Genomic DNA, 6,618 nt, shown 5'->3' on the forward strand with positions numbered 1-6,618 from the left:
TCTATCTTTTTTAGGTAGGCCTGCATTTCTGTGACCTTCCCTCTCAGGACTGCTTTTGCTGTATCCCATAGGTTTGGGGCTGCTTCTGTGTTCATTTTCATTTGTTTGCTGAAACATTTTGATATCTCTGTTGATCTCATTATTAATCTACTCATTGTTTAATAGTATGCTATTGAGTATCCATGAATTCTAATGTTAAGAACTCCCTTTTAAAGATTTTATTTAATTTTAGACAGAGGGCAAGGGAGGGAGAAGAATGAATGTGTTACTGCCTCTTGAGTGTCCCCCACTGGGAACCCAGCCCCAGGCCCAGGCATTTGCCCTCACTGTGAATCAAGCCAGCAACCACCTGGTTCACAGGCCGGCACTCAATGCACTGAGCCATATCAGCCAAGGTGAATTTGAATGTTTTTGAGTTTTTATTTACTTTTTTTAATGAAATAAACTCAGTTTAATTTCAAAAGTTTGTATAAGGTAGAGAATGCAGGCCGCATTTTATATTTCATAACTGCAAACTGTTACATAATAAATAAAAAGACAATAATAACTATTATCAAGGATAATCTGCATTGCTGTAATTTGAGTATTCTCTATCAATCACATTTATAGGAAGAATCTCTGTTGTCAAACTTTTCATGGGATGTGGTAGGTGAATATCTGTAGAAATGCAATTGCCCACTCCTCAGCTAAGAAATACTCCTGTATCTGTCCAGTCTACACTCAGAACTTTGTCTTCATGAGCAACCAAATCATAGAGAGAAGACTTACAACTTCTCATATCCCACAGCTTGGCAATGGTATCTAAAATACCTGAAATCAGCTGCTGCTCATGGGTAGGAGACCACTGGACTTCTGTGACCCAGCCCATATGTGAGGTTAGGGACAGTGACACCAAAGAATCATTTTTAGTTTGGGGATCCCACAGTCTTATATTCCTATCTGTGATTCCAGATGCTACATGTTTACAAAGTAAATAGGATACAATTAAAGACTTTAGTTCCTGTCAAAGTTGACTAAAGACTGCCAGAATCAACATCCCACACTCTAATTGTGTGGTCCCAGGATGCACTGCAGATTTCTTCAGGATCTAACCACACAACTAAGGAAATTGCTTCCTTGTTATTTCCAATTGCTGTTTTCTGTTTCTTTCTAGATCGATGTGTGGGTTCCTCCATTTCTTCTTCTTCATCTGTAGGTGTAACTGGATAAGACACCAGCATTCAGGCTGACTGTCACTACAAAACCTGATAAGCGATGACAGCGATTGAATCTTTTATGGGTGCTTTATTCAGATGGCTAGTGATCTGAGAAGATGTTGGGTTCATACCCTAACAAACCATCTTGTCTTTTCTTTCTAGGCCAGACCTTTTATAAGGTGGGGGTGGGTGGATATACAAGGTGTGGTGAGGGCTTTGAAATTCAGGGAGGGTTAAGTGATCCAAGCTGCAGCATTCCTGTTCAGGGCAGTTAGCTGTTCCCAGGGGAGGGTGGTCGTCTGTTCTCCCTGGAACAAAGGTTTGGATGTCCCCAGGTGGTAATCTTCTATCAGTGCCCCAGGAGGCCAGCTGTTTTCCCAGGAGCCAGGATGGGCCTTATCTGTAGTTTCTGAAACAAAAACTTTAATATATATGTTACTCGCTAGACTTACAACTTTTTACCTTAAGCTAAAATTTTCCAAGTCTTGAGTCCCCTATCATAAGGACTGTGGACCAAATATTTAACATCTTATCTTAGAAGCCACTGCAAAATGTAGTTTCTGTGCTATCAACAGCTATAGAATCCACATTTCCAGCATGACCTCTGCAGCAGTGTAGGGCTTTCACTTTCTCTCTACATTCTACCCTGATAAGAGAATAGTCTGATCCATAGAGGCACTCAGTAGTAGGCAAGACAAGTTGTCTCTTTTCACCCAGGCCACATCTTTTGCAACATCTGTATGTCCCACAATTATCATTATTGACTCCTTCCATGGATCAGATCCAAGAAGTCTTAACATAAGAACTAGTCAAGATCAATTCCTCTGCCCCTTTGATTGAACTGATCCAGTCATCATGAATAAGCAGTACTCTGGCTAAGGTGTCATATACTTATCCACATATTCCAGTTCCACAACCTCTTCAGATGAGATGTTTTCCAGTTCCACGTGTTTTACCAAAGGCTTTTGCAGAAACTGGCCTTTAATAAGGAAGTCAAACTCCACTTGTTTATGGACCTCACTTTTGGCCTCCAGCAATTTATTAATAATGTTGCTAAGGTCAGAAATTTCAGAAGTTGCAGGGACTGAGAAGGGAACATTATCTACTTGATATTTCTTGTTGTGAGTGAGGATGTATACCTGGAGCTGAGCCTTCATGGGAAGTAGGCACAAAAGTTGCCCACAGAAACATATGGAGTAACAGACAATGCATGCTCTGGTCTCTTCGAAAAGCAGAACTGTAACAGGGTGCAGCCAACTGGGGGGCCCCAAATAGGGATTTGGAATGAAGTCCAGAACTCAAGGTGTTCAGGAAATATTAGAAAGATACATAGGATGTCCTCACCCCTCACCCCCATAGGTGTGAGTTGGGGGAAGGAACACATGGAGCAGGAACTTGCAGAACTGTTTTGTACAGCAACAGCTTCACAGCTAACCTCTGGCATGGTCATTTAACATATCTATAACTTTTAACTGGTTGTATAGATATGTTAAATATCTGTGGCCATGCCTTGAGCCAGGAGGATGGAACTGACTTCCACCCAGGATGTAACTGGGGGGGGCAGCTCTCCTTGGTTACAATGCCTGCATGAAAGCTTGGAGGAGATTGGCTCTATGACATGGGGCCACACTTGCCCGGACTCATGATGACAGCCCAGTAAGCTTGGAATAATACAGTAATGTGGGCAGGTGTAACTGATTATAGGAGGAGTCGGAAATGGGAGTGCAGAGGAAGGTTGGCACAGGGATTTAAACCCAGACTTGGCAGCCATTCAAGGAGAGAACCACATGGCTTTGGCAGAGTAAGGACCCCTGCAGCTTTGGTGAGGGTGAACACTGTGGCTTTGGGGTGCTCCCTTTTGTCACGTGGCTTAGGAAGCAGGAGAGACTTTGCCTGGAAGAAAAAGAGTGAGATGGCTCTTGCTGGAGGGCCATGAGAAGGTGCCACATGATTTTGAATTAACTGGAGATTGTGGCGACTACACAGCTGATGATGCTGGGAGCCTGGATCATGGAGTTCTGCTTCTTTTCCTGAGATACAATACCCCAGATTAGGCCAGAGGGAGAAGGAAGGACTGTGTGCATCTTTGGGTATCCTAAAAGACTTTAATATTTAAATGAAGACATTAGGTCACTACTCTATGTCTGTATAGCTTTTAAATAAGTATTTCCTTTTTGCAAATCTCTGGTATTTGAGACATGTCTTTCTTCTGGTGGGGGGAATAGTGAACCTAGTGGGGAGTCCTTTTGGTAGTAGTATATTGTACAACCCCCTCGGCTCTGTTCTATAACAGAACCTCACTCTCCCAAGATACTTTGTGGAGTCTCCCCTCTACTCTTATGCTTTAAATTCCGAGTTTTTATTTTTTAATTATTGTTCAAGTACAGTTGTCTACATTTTGACCCCACCATGACCCCATCCCCCCATCCCTACCTCCCACCCTTGAACCTACCCCCTTTGGCTTTGTCCCTGTGTCCTTTATACATGTTCCTTAATGGCCCTTCCACTATTATCCCTCTCCACCCTCTTTTCTGGTAACTGTCATTTTTTTCTTTATTTCAATGTCTCTGATTGTATTTTGCTTGCTTGCTTGTTTTGTTGATTAGGTTCCGCTTATAGGCAAGATTATATGGTACTTCTCTTTCACCACCTGGCTTTTTTCACTTAGCATAATGCTTTCCAGTTCCATCCATGCTGTCACAAAGGGTTTTTGAGTTTTTGCTTGAGGTTGGTTTGTAGTTTCAAGCCTTTGTGGTCTGAGAAAATGCTTGATACAATTTCCATTTTCTTGAATTTGTTGAGGCTTATTTTGTGTCCTATTATGTGGTCTACCTTTGAAAATAATCCATGTGCATTTGAAAAGAGTGTGTATTTTGCTTCTTTGGGATGAAAGTTTAATGCCCAAGTTCATTTAGATTCAATTTCAGTTTCAGTATTTGTCTTTCTTGCTTAATTGAAAACTTCTGTTTATACACTTTACCAGCAGTAAATATTGATGATTCCGGAAATAATATTAATTACCTTGAAGTGTCCTCTGTCTATGTTTGCACACACACATATGTATGTACATCAATTTAACTATTAAAACTGTTCAATTTGGAAAATATTCACTATTGCTTAAAACAGTTAAACCACAGGTATACCTCAGTACCTGACTATGGAGCTCAATATTAAGAATGCTAGTAAGGAAATACTGTAAATAGTAATATCAAATATGGACAATCTCTTTAAAACTCACCCAAAGTAACTCAAATAAATGCTTGCCTTTTTTTCCTTTAGTTAAACAAGATTGATTTTCAAACAAATGTAATATAACAGGAAATACATAGTAGTGGGGGAAAAACTACAGGACTTTGCGATATCCACATTTGCATTTAGAGCCCAAATCTTCCTCTTACTAGCTAGCAGAAAAGTTACATGACTTCTATCTTCATCAGTCCTTTTTCACAAGAAAAATAAGAACCATAGTGAGCTGATGTATATAAAGAGCCTAGTGCAGTACTAGGTGCTCAGAAGTCCTCGGAAATGTTAGTTCTTATTCTTTGTGCAATGACTGTGAACAGAGGTTTCTGAAATGATTATCAAGGATTCAAATCTGCATGACTACAGGCATGGGCCACAGAATGTGAAAGTTATTAGGAGAAAGTGGAATCCTGGTGTCCCTTCCTGTCTCAGTTATGGATCATGCTTGGTTTGCCCTGTCCTCAAGTGTGCCAAGGGGAATGACACTAGAGAACACAAGAACTCAACCTCCTCTTCTGTATTTTACTTCTGCATAACCCAATACTCACAAAGTCTTATTTCAACACCACTGGGTCTTTGTTGTATAGATGAAAATATTATGAAGTGAAGGAGCACACTTGTAAATTGGTACTCAGATAATCTTTTATACCAGATAATAGGCTTGTTAGTAAATTAAGTATCCCTTATTGTTTATGTGCTCACCAATCATTTTAGGGCATTGGATTACAGTAAAGATTTGGCTGAACAAATAAGGAAAAATTCAAAGCAACAAGTGGTCTGGCCATCCCCATTAAATAGCCCGTTCTGTCAAGATAGATATGTCTGACAACCTTCTATCGTGTTAGTCACCTCTTCTTTTCCTCCCAAAGCCCCCATGTACTTATAACCATTATTAAATTGTTTTCACTCTCTTGGTTAAACATATTTATATTTTTTTATTTAGATTTGTTCTTTCATTTTTAAAAATCTTTGAGCATGATCAGAAAATAATCATACAGATTTTCACTAATATGGTTCTTTGTTTAGTAAAGGCATTGGCTGATTCACATTCATCAGAATAACTGCTTCCAGGTTTAATATTATTTAATGCCCCTTATCACTTAATGATATGTCAAAGAGTAATAAGTTTTATTAAGAGTAACAATGAAAAATGCAACTGTAAATGGACATTGAACTCCAATTCACACAGCCTTGTAAATTTGAAGACAGTAAATGCATGACTTCATTTTTATTGAGGTTTCACTTACCATGCCAAGAGCTTGAGTCAAACAAAACCACAATAATAGTTTAGATTTAAATCAAACCCCACATTGAGCCACACAGATTAAGAATTACAAATTGGCAGTTAGAGAATAGTCATAAGGTTATAAAGTACATTATTTTGATAACTATATATGGTGCTAAGTGGGTACTTGAACCCGTGGAGGGACCATTCTGTAAAGTACATAATTTTCCAGCCATTATGTTGTATGTCTGAAACTAATACAGAATAATATTGACTATAAACTGTAACTGAAAAATTAATTAACTAGAAGAAAAAGGAGACTAAGTCAGGTATATTTTACATAAGTGTGAAGGACAGAGAGAAGGAATAAACTGGGAGATTCTCTTTCCTGTCTCAGGTGTTTGTTATTTGTACTTTATATGTTGCACCTACTGTTGGGGATTAGTGTTGAGGGAGCTTGCCAGTCAGACATATCACTGTATACTTGTTGTGTATGCAATATCTGAATGCTTATCCTGTTCTATTCTCAAAGGAAATGTAGAAAACAAAGATGACAGCTATCTTGTACTTTGTGTCCCAGGGAAGATCAAAATCACTGGGTTCAGAGTCCTTCTATGAGGATGTGGTATTTAAATTTCCAATTTGTTAATCCTGTTTTTTAAGTGAAACAGAAGACAGGAGGCAGTGTGGTTGTCTTAGTTCTAATCGTGCTTCTGCTTCTAACAGTTATCTCTGGGCAACAAATTTGGTGCTCCCTGGATAGCAGTTACTCCTATTTGCCAAATGAAGACACTAGATTAGGAATGATCTTACATTCTCCTCTTAGCTGTAATGGTTATCTTCTTTGTTTTTTTTTTTTCATTTAAACTTTTCTCAACAAAGCATTTGAAAATTAATTTTAAACTAAACCACTTCAAACATTAGATGCTCTGTACAGATTAAGTAAGCAAAACA

General features: G+C 39.0%; 1 pseudogene; it reads right to left on the bottom strand.

The window, feature by feature from the left end:
* Positions 1 to 593: 593 nt before the first annotated feature.
* Positions 594 to 2,353, bottom strand: LOC123807031 (annotated as a pseudogene).
* Between the last annotated feature and the right edge of the window lie 4,265 nt (positions 2,354 to 6,618).

The sequence above is a fragment of the Phyllostomus hastatus genome, unplaced genomic scaffold (assembly GCF_019186645.2).
Source record: "Phyllostomus hastatus isolate PE091 unplaced genomic scaffold, TTU_PhHast_1.1 phas_scaffold_397, whole genome shotgun sequence".
NCBI classification, from domain to species: domain Eukaryota; kingdom Metazoa; phylum Chordata; class Mammalia; order Chiroptera; family Phyllostomidae; genus Phyllostomus; species Phyllostomus hastatus.